General features: G+C 42.8%; 1 long non-coding RNA gene across 2 annotated transcripts in view; it reads right to left on the reverse strand.

The window, feature by feature from the left end:
- The window catches only part of LOC309640106, a 226,109-nt gene that overhangs the window by 195,367 nt on the left and 11,220 nt on the right, over positions 1-19,522 (reverse strand). For both annotated transcript variants that reach the window (XR_014252030.1, XR_014252031.1), the window contains exon 2: positions 6,634-6,803. This is a non-coding gene — a long non-coding RNA (uncharacterized lncRNA). The remainder of the gene's footprint in view (positions 1-6,633; positions 6,804-19,522) is intronic.

Consider the following 19,522-nt stretch of genomic DNA (forward strand, 5'->3'; position numbering starts at 1 on the left):
AGACAAGAACGCTGTGGAGCCGCCGGGCGGGGGGACCCGGCCACGTGCTGCGCCCCCTGCTGTTTCCCTGGCCCTTTCCCCTCTTCACCTGGGAGATGCCGACTGAGGGCCTCCTCCCTGGGTACGACGCCTCCTCATCACCAGCAGCTTCGCTTCGGCTCTGACGTGCGGCCCCCCCGAGCGGCAGCGCATCACCCCCCCACCCCCAAGGAGGACGTGGCAGGGTCAGCCCCGCCTCGAGGGCCCGTGACCTCCCTCCTCGGGGGTCAGAGGAGCAGCAGGTCGGGGCCCGCCTGCCACGTGCGGACAGAGCAGGGCAGCTCGTCCTGCGCGGACGCCCCCCAGCTCCCTGCGTGGGAGCCTGGCCTGGTGCAGCTGCCTCTCCGATGGGGACTCTGGGCGGCCCTGGGGACCACAGGGAGCTCGGAGGTGGACGCGCCTCCCGGGTGGAGCGCAGCCCTCCCGTCCGCCCGGTCCCTCCAGCAGGACGGCTCCGCCTGCTGATTTATTCCTCCCCTGCGAGCTGCCCTCCTGCAGAGAAGGCAGGACCTCGTCACCTTCACCGGCCGAGGGTGGGCGTCTCCCAGGGTCAACGGCGGTTCTGGGAAAATGGAAGAGGGAGCGGGTGCGCCCGAGGCCTACGGCGCCCCTTCCCTTGGTCCTTTCTCAGTGCCCTGCTCTTTTTCTCAGAAAAGAACCAGCAGCTTCTCCAGCTGACTCTAAATCAATAAAGGCACAATTACTCCAGCCAAGGATGTCAGTGTTTTAGCTTGGTCTTTACTCGTGGGATAGAATATTTCATCCTTCTTTAAAGCAATTTCACACACACACACAATTCTGTTCCTGGGCGGAAAGTCCTTGTTGACATCACTGATGCCAAGAACTGTCTCCTCCATCCGTCCTGGTTCCCACCCCCGTGTCTGGCACACAGGCAGGTGTGTGAAAGAATGACCAACAACCTACCCCTTAAATCGGAACCGCGCGCTACGGTTTCTAAAGAAGGTTGGGATTATGGTGGATGAACCGCTGGACTAACCTCATTTATCCTCTAGATCACATTACAATGGGAATCAAGGAATTAAAATGTAATCCCCCAACAACAACAAAAAAGGGCCATCGGCAGATAAAAGACACGCACCGTCTCTGAGGATGGAAAGCAGCAGATGGCTGGGGGGTGACCGATGCAGCAGATGCAGCAAGACCGGCTTCCCATAGTCAGAGAGTTAACAGTGAAGGCATGTCGCAGCGAGGCTCCACGGAGGGTATCAGCGTTCCAGGCTTTAACAATGTAAAACTTGCAAAACCAATAAATATCCGGATGGGGGAAACAGCAAGAAATCTCAGCTGTGCCATTTCTTCTACTTTCAAATCAAGGAGTTGACCTCACCGGCTAAAATTGTGTCATGGAAGAAGTAGAGCTGGTGTGGTGATGGACGTGGAGGTGACAATAGCAGCTATAGTAACAATAATAATAATAATCGTTCCAAACCTTGTTTTGTTTTTTTCTACAAACTTTTCTTTCTTAAATTTACCAAGGTATTTTAAAAATCAAAATCTCTTCTTGTCAGCTAATTTTTCTTCTTTTGCTCATTTCTTTTATGAAATACAACTCTACTTTGGACTCTTTGTCCTCTTTGATCTATAAATAAAAAGGAATTTAACACCTTCACGAATAAAATACAGCTTTAGAGTAGGATTTCGTTGCTATAAGATATGGTGTCCAACCACCGTCTACCTATCCAGTCAGCCACTCCTCTCGCTGTGGATTCATGGATGTAGACCTCCCCGAATGATGATTCTCCAATATAACTAATGTCACATGGGGGGTGTTGGGATTTGGGCTTTTTTATTATGTTTAACATTTTTATAATGAATATGTATTATTTCAAATTAAAATGATAAAGCCTTTCGAGAAAAGCAGCCACTCGCAGGCTCCATCCAGCCGCAGGGCGGGCAGTGATGCCGGAGCAGAGGCAGCACCTGTCTAAGGGGCCGGAGGCCGCGGGCCTCCGGGTGTGTCTCAGGTGCTGTGCTGAGCGCTGGGTGGGGCTGCGGGAGGGGCCTTCATTTCTCACACTTGAGGCGACCGGGACTCCCAAGTGAGCACAGGGCTGGAGGAAGCAGTCAGCTGACTGGGGAGAAGACTGGGCCGGGGGGGCAGGTGTGTTCGGGAGCCTTCTGGGGGAGGGGAGCGCAGGCCCAGCGCGGCCACGAGCTGGCCGGTCTGTGAGCGCCATCTAGTGGGCACCCCGGGGACTGCCGCCTGTGGTCCCCTCTCCTCGGAAAAAGAGTTCAAGCCAATCAAAAACGCCATCTTGGCGGTTTGCAAAATTAAAGTTATTTAGAAAAAGATGTGCTGGACTCTGCGATAAGCTATGCAAAAAAAAAAAAAGCATTGCAACATTTATTTGTCGTTTCTCTCAGGCGACGCCGATGTACAGCTGGTGTGCCCTGGGGGGAGGGGAGGGGCTTCGACAATTACAAGCTGCATCTAGTCCCATGGGTCACGTGACCACGCCACCCCGTTATATTTTTAATTTCACCACTATTCGTAAGTGTCTCCCGTTTAATCGTGCTGGCATACTAATAAAAAACAAAGTTGATGACATCTATGATATTGTTACATTGTAACAAGAACTGTACATATAACGTTGCCTTATTTCATCCTCAAAGTAACCTGTTGAGGTTGTCCTATTACCCCCTTGACAGAGAAGGAAAGCAGAAGGATAAGGAGCTGTCCTAGATCCCATGGCGTCGGTAAATGTCCTCACGTGGCCACACGGGCAGCCTCATTTTCCCAGCTGCGGAGAAGGAGGGACTGTTCCTCTACCGATGAGCACAGACGGGCAGAGAAACTTTGTAGGCAGGGCCCAGGTTTGGCATTTCTAAGCAGAATCCCTAAATTAAAGGAGAACGAGGTGGATTCGGGAGAGAGTCGATGTCTCTCAGCGCTCATAAACATTTGCATATTTATGACTCCACCTTGTGATAAATAACAGTTTCTCCCTCAACAGTCAAGGTGATTGGTTTTTTTTTCAAAAGGAAAATTATTTTCTCAGAATACAGCCTCCTGATGATTTTACCACCTTTGAGGGCGAGTCAAACAGACACATAAAACCCTTCACATAATCGCTCTCAATTCTGTCATTCAGGGCTCATCACCCAACAAAACGGAACAATTCCCGAGTAGGAGTCTTTGATGTATGTGCCGCCTGACGGACTTTTTTTGTGAGAGACGTCATAAATATTAATGGTATTGACGGAGCCTTAGAAATTTGTCGTGTCACATTCCTGCAACAGAAACACCCAGAATTCCGTCACTTTGTTCCTCCGATTGACAGCCAACACTTTCTTTCCTGAACTTGTTTAGCTGGGTCTGTTTTTTTCCCATCACCTTCACAAACTCTCCATCCGCAAAGGTTTTCCGGAGTGGACACAGGTCACCTGAATTCAACATCTCGATGGGTTTTTCCTTTTTCTTTTTGATTTAGCTGACTTTCGCCTGCATTCTGCTCTGCAGCCCCTTGTATTGCTCAGTTTTTGATTGTGGGCTAGTATATGGCATAACCTCACCCTCTCCCCACCCCCCGTTAAGTGAACACTGTAGTAACAGGTTTGCTGAAAGTGTTCACTGGTGTCCACGTGCTGGGTTATTAGCTGTGGGTAGCTGAATCGCCCTGGACACTTCCAAGTGCAGAGGTTCTACGGCAGCATTTACAAAGTGCAGGGTTTCAAGATCATCCAGGAATGATGGTTAATGCTGGTATTTGCACAGAGTATTCACTGGATGACTTGGGCTCAGGGAGGGAAGAAACAAACCTGCTGATAGAAGACAATTTTCAGTATGTCGAATGGGATGGCTCAAGTTGCTGGTCCAGCAGCCTGAATGCCTAACATAAGTTTGTAGATTAAAAACCACATGATAGTGGGGACTTCCCTGGCGGTCCAGTGCTTAAGACTCCCCGAGCTCCCAATGCAGGGGGCACAGGTTTGATCCCTGGTGGTTGGGGAACTAAGATCCTGAATGCTGCCCAGTGGGGCAAAAAAAAAAAAAAGAATAGAATAGAATTTTAAAAAAGGACCTGACAGTGAATCATTTACACACTGCCCTAGCCACAGGTTGCCTCTGTCCTTCAAGCATGATTTCTCCTCCTTCAGTGCTGTCTGGGTTTCTTGCTTCTCTGGGGAGGCCAGTTTTATGTGTGTTGTGCACACTGCATTTCTGTCGCATTTCAGGGCTGAGTTTTACTTAGGAAGGCTCTCTAGAGCGAGCACGGGCTTGCATGTAGTTTGAATTACCCAGTGCTGGGGTGGCGATGTGTGTTACGGTGCATTGCTGGGTTCACTGTGAAAACTGGCTGTGACATGGCTGCAAGTTAATGGAGCTATTCAATAAAGTGAGACCAAAGTAGGTAGTGTTGCTTCTTCACTTGGTTAATTTTTAATCAGCTCTTTTGGCTGTCTCCAAATTCCATAAACTGCTGAGTGGTAGCCTTCTGGAAGATTCTGCCTACTGTAGCTAGAGTGAAGTGACTTCCGTACACTTGTTTTACTTTTTACAATTAATCTTCTTATGTTGAAGTAACTATAGACGCATGGAAAGTTGAAAGATGGGAAAAAGAATCTTGTGTACACTGCCCCCAACGGTGACATCTTACGTAGCCGAAGTACAATACATAAAGCCAGAAAACTGACTTCAGTAACATTACTGTTTGTTTGTTTGTTTGTTTTGGAGTATAGTTGATTTACAAAGTTGTGTTAGTTTCAGGTGTACAGCACAGTGATTCAGTTTATAGATAGATGGATAGATATAGAAATAGATATAGATATATACCCACTCTTTTTCAGAATTTTTCATTTATAGGTTATTACAAAATATTGAGTATAGTTCCCTCTGCTGGACAGTGGTATATGGTATATGTTAAGCCCACCCTCCTAATTTATTCTTTCACCCCTTTCCTTTTGGTAATTGACATTGGTAACATGACTGTTAACTTGACTACAGACCTTATTCAACTTCCAACATTTTTTAACCTGCATTCATTTGTGTGTATACGTGTGCATTTCTATGCAATTCGATCCCATACACAGATCTGTGGACCCAACAGTAAATTAGGTGCAGAACTCTGTCATCATTACAAAGGATCTCTGTGACGTTGCCCATTTGTAGGCACACCCACCAACCACCCAACCTTCTGCCCATTTCCCCTGGCTACGACTCATCCCTCCTCCATGTCTGCTGTTTTTTCATTTCAAGAATGGTACATAGAGACTTCCCTGGTGGTCCAGTGGGTAAGACTCCATGCTTCCAACACAGGGGGCAAGGGTTTGATCCCTGGTTGGGGAACTATGATCCCACATGCTGCGTGGCATGGTCAATAAAATAATATAAAATAAAACAAAAATAATTTAAAATAAAATACAATATAATATAATATTAAATCCCCCTTAAAAAAATGGTACATAAAAGGAAACTTAGGGTGTGTAACCCCTTTAGATTGGTATTTGTTTTTCACTAAGCAGGATTCCTGCATGTCCATCGAAGCATTTCTGTGTCCCTAGTTATGCCTTTGCCTCACAAATTGGTACCCCACTGTATGGATGTACCAGCCTATGTTCCATTCAACCACTAAAGGACACTTGGGTTATTTTCCTGTATTTTTCCAGTACAAATAAATCTACATATAAACATTTATGTTCAGGTTTTCATGTGAACATAGGTTTTCATTTCTATGTGTTAAATGCCAAAGAGTGTGATGATTACTGGGTTGTCTGGTGAGTGACTGTTTAGTTTTGTGAGAAACTCTCAAATTGTCTTCCAGAGTAGCTATACCATTTTACATTCCCTCCGGTGATGTAAGAGAGAAGCAGTTTCTCTGCACCCTCGCCAGCATTTGGTGGTATCAGTGTTCTCTAGTTTAGCCCGTTCTAATAGGTGTGTAGGGGTATCTCATTGTGGTTTTAATTTGCTTTTCCCTAATGGCAAATGATGTTGAACATCTTTTCATGTGTTTATTTCTCATCCATATCTCCTCCTTGGGAAAATATCTACATCTTTCACCCATTCTCTAATAGGATTTGTTGTCGTTGTTGTTTTTCTGCTGAGTTTTGTGAGTTCTTTATATTGAGTTGGACAAAAAGTTCAGAAAAGTTACAGGAAAAACCCGAACGAACTTTTTGGCCAATCCAATATATAAGGGCCCCTTGGCCCAGAATTTTTTGTGCTTGGCTGAATTTTTTGTCTCTTTTCACCTTAAAGGCCAGCTTTTAGAGACGCCTGTCCTGACCACCTGGCTAAATTATTTCCTCCTTTTCTCGCTCACTTGTAATCCCCTCTCATGGATCACATCACAGTCTGTAATTCATGCTTACCTGTCTGCTTCCCTATTGGTTCACAAGCACTTGGCGTGTTTGCTCAGCAGGTGTTTCTCCAGCACCTAGTGTGGTGCCTCGTACACAGCTGGTGCTCAGTGAATGGTCTGTCTACAAGCAGAACCCTCGCCGGCCAGCTGGATGAGACTCACTTGCCTCGAGCAGGACCCCACCTCTCCCACTTGACCTTCTTCAGGCTGCTCAGAGCTACACGCCCTTCCCCCCAGCGCCTGCTCTCCTGTCACCTCCCAAGTCCGTTACCTGCACCAGCTCACAGCTTAGTGCATCTTTGGGCTGTTGTCAGAGATGCGTTCTGTACGTCCTCCACCGGGAACTCCACCTGCCAGGTGAGCTGCTGGGCGCCGGCCAGGCCACTGCTGTTGTCAATTCCAAAGTCCACTTGCAAGATCTCATAGAAGGAGCCATTTGTTCTGCAAAACAAACACACGGTAAAGTGCAGTTTAAAACCTGAGACTCAGCAGAATGTCAAGAACGTGATAAATTGCCACATTCCTCTTTGTCAACCCAAAGAAGGCTGGCCAAGTTCAACAGGTCACAGGCGGTGTCGATAGAGCCTGATTCACAGGCTGCCCGCAGACGGCCCACACCTCCGCGTGGACAGACCATCCGTCTTCAGGGCCCTGCCCTTCCCTGAATGAGCAGCTCAGAAAGCACTGCATCTCTGGGCACTGTCACAGCTCGGTCCTCCCCAACCCCACGCCTGTGGACGCCACGATCCAAGCACCACACACGGGACGTGGCCCTACACCTTCATCTAGGGCCACCGTTACTCCAATCGTGAGGCACAGCCTGGATTCTGGCTGTTTCTACTTCTACTCACCTGTGTGGCTGGGGACCCGTGGCGCAAACTCTGAGCTTTAGAATTTGGGAAGAATACTGGTGACTACGTGGGCTTGTGAAAGCATCGTGAGACCAAGGATGGGAAAGGACCCCATAAGGTGCACAGTCCGTGACATCAACTCTGAGCTACATTAATAAGGAGCTATGCTGCATTCTCCACGTCATCAGCCTGCAATGGGAGGGGATGTAATGTAAGAAAACCCCACCCGGAATGTAAGTTGGTGCAGCCACTGAGGAAAACAGTATGGAGGTTCCTCAGAAAACTAAAAATAGAGCTACCACATGATCCAGCAATCCCACTCCTGGGCATATATCTGGACAAAACTAATAATTCAAAATGATACATGTACCCCTATGTTCATAGCAGCATTATTCACAATAGCCAAGACATGGAAACAACCTAAATGTCCATCGACAGATGAATGGATAAAGAAGATATGGTACATATATACAATGGAATATTACTCAGCCATAAAAAAGAATGAAATAATGCCATTTGCAGCAACATGGATGGACCTAGAGATTATCATATTAAATGAAGTAAGTCAGAAAGAGAAAGACAAATACAATATGATATCACTTAAATGTAGAATCTAAAAAAATGACACAAACGAACCTATCTATGAAACAGAAACAGAATCACGGACATAGAGAACAGACTGGTGGTTGCCAAGGGGGGGCGGGTTGGGGGAGGGATGGAGTGGGGAGTTGGGGTCAGCAGATGTAAGCTGTTCTATATAGGATGGATTAAACAACAAGGTCCTACTGTAGAGCACAGGGAATTATATTCAATATCCTGTGATAAACCATCATGGAAAAGAATATTTTTTTAAAATATATATATATGTATATCTGAATGACTTTGCTGTACAGCAGAAATTAACACAACATTGTAAATCAACTATACTTCATAAAAATAAATAAATTAATAATAAATAAATAAAAAGAAACCCCCGCCTGCCTTCATTCATGGAGTGACAACACTGTACATGTGTTTGGAGGAGGGGGAAGAAGGCAGATGGGGCACGTGTACGTGAAAAGGGCCAGTGTCCTTCTCAGCACCTTTCTACGTAGGGAGAGCCTCTCATCATGGACATGGACTTGTAAATTGTAGGCTGACTCTTGCACTGAACAGAGAGTTCAAACAAAAAGCCACCCAGCACAGGATTTGTGAATGACTTCTGTAGCATAAGTCTGTGTCCATCACCGTGTTTCTAGCTTTACCCAGATGCAAGGAATATGACAGCGAGGATCTTTATTCTGGTTTCCATGGGAAGGAGTGGGTGAGGCAGAGGAAGCAGCCTTAGGTTCCACTAATTCGAACGATTTCAGCGGACCTGGGACAAAAAGACTGTCCAGGTTGCCTGGCACCTGGCCCTGGGGTGATGAAGGCGGGTGGCGAGTGGCCCTGAGTGTGAGAGCTCAATAAGGGAAGCGGTTGGGGTAGAGGCTCCGGAGGGACTGGGTTTTATTTGCAAAGCACCCTTGAGGGCTTCCTACTATCTTAGAAATTGGCTGATCTTGGGAAGGGCAGTCCCTTCCATGTCAGCAAGGGCCCAGATGTCAAAGCATCAAGACACAGAAAATAAAAGATGTGGGTACCACAGCCGAACCCACCAGCTTGTCTTCAGGGACCCCTTCCAGCCATCATTACTCAGCTTATCACTCACAGTGACAATAAAGGTTGCTTTGTAAAAGAAAAGGGAGAGAGATACAGAGAGAGAAAAACTCTCCTTGCTCTCTAATGATCTAATGATTATGTCTTCTAATAGATTATTTTACTCTGATGGATTTCAGCACGTGCTGAGGCTCAGATGACAAAGGTTCTCCTACTTTGCATAGTCCTGGAAATGGGACAAGAGAGGTTGCTTCTGGTATTTAGGACTATTTTTTTTCTTTTTTCTTTTTTTTTTAGTGTTTTTCCCTGAGCATTAAACTTAAGAGCTGACCAAAAAGCAAGGTAAATACTGAATGATGACTTATATCGAAAGAACCCAAAGCATCCTTGACTTCATGTCCCAAATGATCTTCATTCTCAAGGTAACTTGTTCAACCTCTGACTTTGTCTGTAGAGAGTAACTTTATGAGAACGAAAGTGTGTCTGTATAGTTCCCGGTTCCATCTTCAAGGGCTGGCATGGTGCCTGGCAATTGCAGGAATTCACTCAGTATTTGTTTAATTAATTAAATATCCTCAAAGTTCTGGCAGAACATCCTGTAAAATTCTGGGGATGTCATTTACATTCTGGGAGGCAAGGAACTACCAGTCAACTGAGTCTTGAACCATATTCTTGTGCTTGGTTGGTAAGTATATTTAGATAAACTTTCCTTCTCAGGAGAGACTTCTGTCTCTCCTATTAGAACATTAGTTCTCTGGTGGGGGAAGGGATAGTAGGGAGTTTAGGACTGACATGTACACCCTGCTATATTTAAAATGGATAACTAATAAGGACTTACTATATAGCACAGGGAACTCTGCTCAATATTATGTAACAACCTAAATGGAGAAGAATTTGAAAAAGAATGGATACATGTATATGTATAACTGAATCACTTTGCTGTGCACCTGAAACTAACACATTGTTAATCAACTATACTCCAACATAAAATAAAAAGTTTAAAAAAAAATAAAAGCACTACGGAAATTACAATAAAGGGGAAAAAAAAAGAACATTAGTTGTCAACTGCAGGCAGTTTTTGGAATATTTGGCCATGCGTGGAGATGAGTTTGGGAGTCACCGTTTGAGTAACACTACTGGTGGGTAGAGACCGGAGACACTGCTAAATATCTTATGAAGGACAAGATAGCTGCCTCACACCCTCCGTGATCATTTTCTGGCTCAAAATGTTAATGGTGCCAGGGCTGAGAAACCCTACACTGAACTGTAAGTTTTTCAAAGGTCAGAGCCTGTTATTAACACCTTCGTCACTCCAGGGTTTAGCTTAGTAACTGGTATATTTATTTGGTCAGTAATTTTTCTTTTTTTTTTGGCCGCACCGCGGCTTGTGTGATCTTAGTCCCCCGACTAGGGATTGAACCCAAGTCCTCGGCAGTGAAAGCGTGGAGTCCTAACCACTGGACCTCCGGGGAATTCCCTGGTCAGTAATATTTACTGAGCACCTGCTAAGTGCCAGAAAATGGAAATACAGATGCAACTGCAAAAGAGATGCAGCCCCTGCCTTAGCATCATGTAAATTAATCAGAAACAGCAGTAACTGTTATCACTAAAATCAAACAGAGGAGTTTAATTTGTATTAAAAAGTTAAATAGCAAATTAAAACCACAAGGAGATACCACAACACACCTATCAGAATGGTTAAAATTAAAGATAGATAGATAGATAGATAGATAGATAGATAGATAGATATGATGGATGGATAGATAGACAGATAGATAGATAGACAGACAGAACCAAATGCTGTCAAGGACTCAAAGAAAATGAATCACTTATAAACCTACATATGAAGGTTCATAGCAGCTTTATTTGAAACAGCCCCAAACTAGAACGTTGCTCAAATACAATGGTTATAAAAACTGTAGTATGTACATTCATTACCAGGGAACACCAAGAAACAAAAAAGAGCAGCATTGATACAAGCAACAGCTTGGATGGATCTCAAGGGAATTAGGATGACTAAAAGAAAATTTAAAAGCCAATCTTAAAAGGTTACATACTGGGTGGTTCTCTTTATATAACACCCTGGAAATGACACCATTGTAGAGGTAAAGAACAGACTCATGGCTGCCAGGTGCTATGGCCTGAATGTTTGAGTCTCTCACAGATTCCAGTGTTGAATCCTAACCCCCAAGGTGATGGTGTTAGGAGGTGGGGTCTTTGGGAGGTGATCAGGTCATGAGGATGCAGCCCCCATGAGTAGCATTAGTGCCCTTACAAAGACCCCAGAGAGCTCCCGAGCCCCCTCCGCCATGTGAAGTTACAGGGAAAGCTTGCATCACCAAATCTCTCTTGTTTGGTGGATTCTGCTGTTATTATTTTAATCTCAAATACAGTTTTCCAGCATGTGTACTCTACGAAATTTCCCATCTGACTCTTTAATGATCTCCTAACAAGTAATCCATCCCCTTGCCCTACTTTCCAACCACAGGAAACTAATCTTTTTCCTTTCTCTCTCATGCTCTTTTTTTTTTTTTTTTAAGTAAAATTTACCTTGTGACTTTATTTTTGCTTTTCCAACACTTCCCAGAGCTGAAAACAATAAATCTTGACAATGAACAAAGACTCTGCTTTCTCGGCTGCCAGATCCACAGCTATTTTTCATGATAACAACTCACACTCACTTCCAGCTTAGCTGATTTTATCAGCAGCATCATGACCAAGTCCTGACACAGCTAAGACAACTGCTGTAATTATTTTTTTCTTTGCCTCTATCTTTCTGACAATATCCCAAACCTTCCCAGAAAGTGATGGTTCAAAATTATTTAAAATGAACTCCCTAAATACAATTTTTGGAAGTTGTCTTTCTTTTTGTTTCCTCCTGTTATTGCTCTTGATAAAAAATACTTATTATGTAGAAAGACTTATGGAATCCATTTCTGAATGAATCTCCCTAAGTTAGAAAAACATCCTAGCCTGGGTGACTTAAGCAATGATGTAGCATAAGCTGGCAACATGCACAGGGGAAGGGCTTTCAGATCTTGTTAACTCTCCTTAAGGATTCTGGGGTAAAAATCTGGGGGTGAATATTCATGGGTCTGTGGGTTTGTCTTAGAGCAGAGCTGGGGATTTGTATTTTTAATTGTATACTGTAGTATCACTTTTTGAATAAAAATAATACACTCTCAGGATTCAAAATCCAAAAGCCTAAAAGAAGATAACTGAAAATTCTCCCTTTCATTGCTACACTCCAAACCATCAGCCAAACAGAATTTTTTTTTGTTTTCTCATTGGTCCTCCACAGATAGTCTGGGCACCTACAAGCCTGAACATGAGTAATTCTTTTTGCCTTGTTTTTACAAAAATGGTGTACATTGCACACTCTGTTCTGCCTCTAGAATATTTGATCTCTCACCCAAAGGGAAAGGAGAGCTCTGGTCATTCTCTCCCTGGCAATGAAGTGCTCTGGTCTGGAAGTGAGGCCAGAACAAGTCACATGGCCCCATCTGACCATGGGCTCCAGCAAGGACCATCCTTTTGCGAGTCCGGAGGGGAAGGGGTGAGCCACGCTTGGGACTTGGGAACAAGGCAGCCCTGGCTGAGGCAGGAACTGTCCGGGAGGAAAAATTTTCCTCTACACTATAGGTTCTCTGGCTGGTCTAAGAATTAAATTGACATGAGACAGATGAACAGGAGAAAATCAAACTTTAATAACCTATATATATGAGGGGGATCCAGGAAAACTGAGCAACTTGCCAAAATGGCTAAAACCCTCACCTTAAATACCGTCTTCAGCTAAAGACAAAAGTTGCAGGTAGAGGTTTAGGACTTTAAAGGGGAGGAAGGCAATTCACATGGAGATGGAAGAGCAAATGTTTAGTAACTAAATGTTTGCTGGGCCAGACAGAGACAATGGGACACAGAGTCGACTCTGATCTCTAGGTCCTGTTTCCCCCCCACCACACCTAGTCCATATTCCTTGCAGACATCTCCGGTGATAGCTCTATTCTGGGACTAGACCCTCTGTCTATAAATTTTTTAGGCAGTTACAGGGAAGATAAAAGTTTCTTTGTGTGAGTCTTATGGGTCTTGATTGTTTTCAGCTCAAAATAATTTGCATGCCAAAGAAATATTTTGGAGTGGCAAATTCTGTTCCCTTCTAGAACTGTTGTGCACTATTGGTGAGAATGTAAAATGGTACAGCCGCTATAGAAAACATTATAGTGATTCCTCAAAAAATTAGAATTACCGTCGGATCCAGCAAAATTCCACTTCTGGTTCGATACCCAAAAGAACTGAGAGCAAGGTCTCAAAGAAATACATGTGCACTCATATCCATAGTGAAACAGGAGGGAAGGGGGCGGGGCACAACCTTGAAAAGAATGATATAGCCATAGGACAAGACAAAAACTGGTGAGAACCTACTAGGTCCAAGATGGCAGATGATCCTACTTCCGGTGGACCTTGAGCCTCATTATATGCTCATTGTAATACATTAGCAACTATATGACACGCCCACCAGTGCCATGACAGTTCTGAGGCCAACCATGAAAGGCCAAAAAGTGGGCGGTGGCCCAATTCCTGGAAATCTCCACCCCTTCCCCCAAATAATTGGAATAATCCTCCCACTCAGCCGATGAAATTACCCAGCCCATAAAAACTAACCACACCATATTTCTGGGCTCTCTCACTTTCTGAAATGGCCCACACTCTGTCTGTGGAGTGTGTTTCTCTCTAAGTAAATCCATTTCTTACCTATCACTTAGTCTCCCAATTCTTTCACGATGAAGTGAGAAACTTAAATTCACCAGGAACAATAGCAGCATTATTCACAAGAGATAAAACATGGATGCAACCCAAGTGTCCTGGAGACCGATGAATGGATTAGCAAAATGTGGTCTGTCAATACAATGGAATATTATTAGCCTTAAAAAGGAGGGAGGGCTCTTTGGTGGGGTTAATGGCGGGCTCTGGGAGGGCTCACGCCAAGGGGCACTTCCCAGAACTTCTGCTGCCAGTGTCCTTGTCCCTGCGGTGAGTCACATCCACCCCTCACCTCTGCAGGAGACCCTGCAACACTAGCAGGGAGAGGAATGGTGGGTACTGAAGTAACAGACCTCTGTTGACCAACCGTGTGGCTGACAGGGTCTTGGTGCTCCGGCCGGGTGTCAGGCCTGAGCCTCTGAGGTGAGAGAGCCAAGTTCAGGACATTGGTCCACAAGAGACCTCCCGGCCCACATAATATCAAACGGTGAAGGCTCTCCCAGAGATCTCCATCTCAATGCTAAGACACAGCTCCACTCAACAACCAGCAAACTACAGTGCTGGACACCCTATGCCAAACAACTAGCAAGACAGGAACACAACACAACCCATTAGCAGAGAAGCTGCCTAAAATCATAATAAGGCCACAGACACCCCAAAACACACCACCAGACGCAGTCTTGCCCACCAGAAAGACAAGATCCAGCCTCATCCACCAGAACACAGGCACCAGTCCCCTCCACCAGGAAGCCTACACAATGCACTGAACCAACTTTACTTACTGGGGGCAGACACCAAAAACAACAGGAACTACGAACCTGCAGCCTACGAAAAGGAGAGCCCAAACACAGTAAGTTAAGCAAAATGACAAGACAGAGAAATACAAAGCAGAAGAAGAAGCAAGGTAAAAACCCACCAGACCAAACAAATGAAGAGGAAATAGGCAGTCTACCTGAAAAAGAATTCAGAGTAATGATAGTAAAGATGATCCAAAATCTTGGAAATAGAATGGAGAAAATACAAGAAACATTTAACAAGGACCTAGAAGAACTAAAGAGCAAACAAACAATGATGAACAACACAATAACTGAAATTTAAAATTCTCTAGAAGGAATCAATAGCAGAATAATTGAGGCAGAAGAACGGATAAGAGACCTGGAAGATAAAATAGTGGAAATAACTACCTCAGAGCAGAATAAAGAAAAAAGAATGAAAAGAATTGAGGACACTCTCAGAGACCTCTGGGACAACATTAAATGCACCAGTATTTGAATTATAGGGGTCCCAGAAGAAGAAGAGAAAAAGAAAGGGACTGAGAAAATATTTGAAGAGATTATAGTTGAAAATTTCCCTAATATGGGACAGGAAATAATCAAGTCCAGGAAGCGCAGAGAGTCGCATACAGGATAAATCCAAGGAGCAACATGACAAGACACATATTAATCAAACTATCAAAAATTAAATACAAAGAAAAAATATTAAAAGCAGCAAGGGAAAAGCAACAAATAACATACAAGGGAATCCCCATAAGGTTAACAGCTGATCTTTCAGCAGAAACTCTGCAAGCCAGAAGGGACTGGCAGGACATATTTAAAGTGATGAAAGGGAAGAACCTACAACCAAGATTACTCTACCCAGCAAGGATCTCGTCAGATTCGACAGAGAAATTAAAATCTTTACAGACAAGCAAAAGCTAAGAGAATTCAGCATCACCAAACCAGCTTTACAACAAATGCTAAAGGAACTTCTCTAGGCAGGAAACACAAGAGAAGGAAAAGACCTACAAAAACAAACCCCAAAAAATTAAGAAACTGGTAATAGGAACATACATATAGATAATTACCTTAAATGTAAATGGATTAAATGCTCCCACCAAAAGACATACACTGGCTGAATGGAAACAAAAACAAGACCCATATATATGCTGTCTACAAGAGACCCACTTAAGACCTAGGGACACATACAGATGAAAGTGGGAGGATGGAAAAAGATATTCCATGCAAATGGAAATCAAAAGAAAGCTGGAGTAGCAATTCTCATATCAGAAAAAATAGACTTTAAAATAAAGACTATTAAAAGAGACAAAGAAGGACAATGCACAATGATCAAAGGATCAATCCAAGAAGAAGATATAACAATTGTAAATATTTATGCACCCAACATAGGAGCACCTCAATACATAAGGCAAATGCTAACAGCCGTAAAAGGGGAAATTGACAGTAACACAATAATAGTAGGGGACTTTAACACCCCACTTTCACCAATAGACAGATCATCCAAACAGAAAATTAATAAGGAAACACAAGCTTTAAATGACACAATAGACCACATAGATTTAACTGATATTTATAGGACATTCCATCCAAAAACAACAGAATACACTTTCTTCTCAAGTGCTCAAGGAACATTCTCCAGGATAGAGCGTATCCTGGGTCACAAATCAAGCCTTGGTAAATTTAAGAAAACTGAAATCGTATCAAGACTCTTTTCCATCAACAACGCTATGAGACTAGATATCAATTACAGGGAAAAATCTGTAAAAAATACAGATACATGGAGGCTAAACAATACACTACTAAATAACCAAGAGCTCACTGAAGAGATCAAAGAGAAAATAAAAAAATACCTAGAAACAAATGACAATGAAAACACGACAACCCAAAATCTATGGGATGCAGCAAAAGCAGTTCTAAGAGGGAAGTTTAGAGCAATACAATCCTACCTCAAGAGACAAGAAACGTCTCAAATAAACAACCTAACCTTACACCTAAAGCAATTAGAGAACGAAGAATAAAAAAAGCCCGAAGTTAGCAGAAGGAAAGAAATCATAAAGATCAGATCAGAAATAAATAAGAAGGAAACAATAGCAAAGATCAATAAAATTAAAAGCTGGTTCTTTGAGAAGATAAACAAAATTGATAAACCGTTAGCCAGACTCATCAAAAAAAAAAGGGAGAAGACTCAAATCAACAGAATTAGAAATGAAAAAGGAGAAGTAACAACTGACACTGCAGAAATACAAAGGATCATGAGAGATTACTACAAGCAACTATATGCCAATAAAATGGACAAGCTTGAAGAAATGGACAAATTTTTAGAAAAGCACAACCTTCCAAGACTAAACCAGGAAGAAATAGAAAATATAAACAGATCAATCACAAGCGCTGAAATTGAAACTGTGATTAAAAATCTTCCAACAAACAAAAGCCCAGGACCAGATGGCTTCCCGGGCAAATTCTATCAAACATTTAGAGAAGACTTAACACCTATCCTTCTCAAAATCTTCCAAAATATAGCAGAGGGAGGAACAAGCCAAACTCATTCTACAAGGCCACCATCACCCTGGTATCAAAACCAGACAAAGATGTCACAAAAAAAGAAAACTACAGGCCAATATCACTGATGAACATAGGTGCAAAAATCCTCAACAAAATGCTAGCAAACAGAATCCAGCAGCAGACTAAAAGGATCATACACCATGATCAAGTGGGGTTTATCCCAGGAATACAAGGATTCTTCAGTATACGCCAATCAATCAATGTGATATACCATATTAACAAATTGAAGGAGAAAAACCATATGATCATCTCAATGGATGCAAGAAAAGCTCTTGACAAAATTCAACACCCATTATGATAAAAACTCTCCAGAAAGTAGGCATAGAGGGAACCTACCTCAACATAATAAAGGCCATATATGACAAACCCACAGCCAAGATCGTTCTCAATGGTGAAAAACTGAAACCATTTCACTAAGATCAGGAACAAGACAAGGTTGTCCACTCTCACCACTATTATTCAACATAGTATTGGAAATTTTAGCCACAGCAATCAGAGATGAAAAAGAAATAAAAGGAATCCAAACTGGAAAAGAAGAAGTAAAACTGTCATTGTTTGCAGATGACATGATCCTATACATAGAGAATTCTAAAGATGCTACCAGAAAACTACCAGAGCTAATCAATGAATTTGGTAAAGTAGCAGGATACAAAAATAATGCACAGAAATCTCTTGAATTCCTATACACTAATGATGAAAAATCTGAAAGAGAAATTAAGGAAACACTCCCATTTACCATTGCAACAAAAAGAATAAAATACCTAGAAATAAACCTACCTAAGGAGACAAAAGACCTGCATGCAGAAAACTATAAGACACTGATGAAAGAAATTAAAGATGATACAAACAGATGGAGAGATAAACCATGTTCTTGAATTGGAAGAATCAACATTGTGAAAATGACTATACTGCCCAAAGCAATCTACAGATTCAATGTAATCCCTATCAAACTACCAATGGCATTTTCCACAGAACTAGAACAAAAAATTTCACAGTTTGCATGGAAACACAAAAGACCCCGAATAGCCAAAGCAATCTTGAGAAAGAAAAAAGGAGCTGGAGGAATCAGGCTCCCTGACTTCAGACTATACTACAAAGCTACAGTAATCAAGACAGTATGGTACTGGCACATAAACAGAAATATAGATCAATGGAACAGGATAGAAAACCCAGAGATAAACCCATACACATATGGTCCCCTTATTTTTGATAAAGGAGGCAAGAATATACAATGGAGAAAAGACAGCCTCTTCAATAAGTGGTGCTGGGAAAACTGGACAGCTACATGTAAAAGAATGAAATTAGAACACTCCCTAACATCATACACAAAAATAAACTCAAAATGGATTAAAGACCTCAATGTAAGGCCAGACACTATAAAACTCTTAGAGGAAAACATAGGCAGAACACTCTATGACATAAATCACAGCAAGATCCTTTTTGACCCACCTCCTAGAGAAATGGAAATAAAAACAAAAATAAACAAATGGGACCTAATGAAACTTAACAGCTTTTGCACAGCAAAGGAAACCATAAACATGACGAAAAGACAACCCTCAGAATGGGAGAAAATACTTGCAAATGAAGCAACTCACAAAGGATTAATCTCTAAAATATACAAGCAGCTCATGCAGCTCAATATCCAAAAAACAAACAACCCAATCCAAAGAAGACCTAAATAGACATTTCTCCAAAGAAGACATACAGATGGCCAACAAACACATGAAAGGATGCTCAACATCACTAATCATTACAGAAATTCAAATCAAAACTACAATGAGGTATCACCTCACACCATTCAGAATGGCCATCATCAAAAAATCTATGAACAATAAATGCTGGAGAGGGTGTGGAGGAAAGGGAACCCTCTTGCACTGCTGGTGGGAATGTAAATTGATACAGCCACTATGGAGAGCAGTATGGAAATTCCTTAAAAAACTAAAACTAGAACCATCATACAACCCAGCAATCCCACTACTGGGCATATACCCTGAGAAAACCATAATTCAAAAAGAGTCATGTACCACAATGTTCATTGCAGCTCTATTTACAATAGTCAGGACATGGAAGCAACCTAAGTGTCCATCGACAGATGAATGGATAAAGAGGATGTGGCACATATATACAATGGAATATTACTCAGCCATAAAAAGGAACGAAATTGAGTTATTTGTAGTGAGGTGGATGGACCTAGAGCCTGTCATACAGAGTGAAATAAGTCCAAAAGAGAAAAACAAATACCGTATGCTAACACATATATATGGAATCCAAAAAAAAAAAAAAAAAAGGTTCTGAAGAACCTAGGGGCAGGGCAGGAACAAAGACGCAGATGTACAGAATGGACTTGAGGACACGGGGAGCGGGGAAGGGTAAGCTGGGACGAAGTGAGAGAGTGGCATTGACATATATACACTAAGAAATATAAAATAGATAGCTAGTGGGAAGCAGCTGCATAGCACAGGGAGATCAGCTCGGTGCTTTGTAACCACCTAGAGGGGTGGGATAGGGAGGGTGGAAGGGAGACACAAGAGGGAGGGGGTATAGGGATATATGTATACGTATAGCTGATTTG

Source organism: Balaenoptera physalus (assembly GCF_965194825.1).
Source record: "Balaenoptera physalus genome assembly, chromosome: 12".
Lineage (NCBI taxonomy): Eukaryota > Metazoa > Chordata > Mammalia > Artiodactyla > Balaenopteridae > Balaenoptera > Balaenoptera physalus.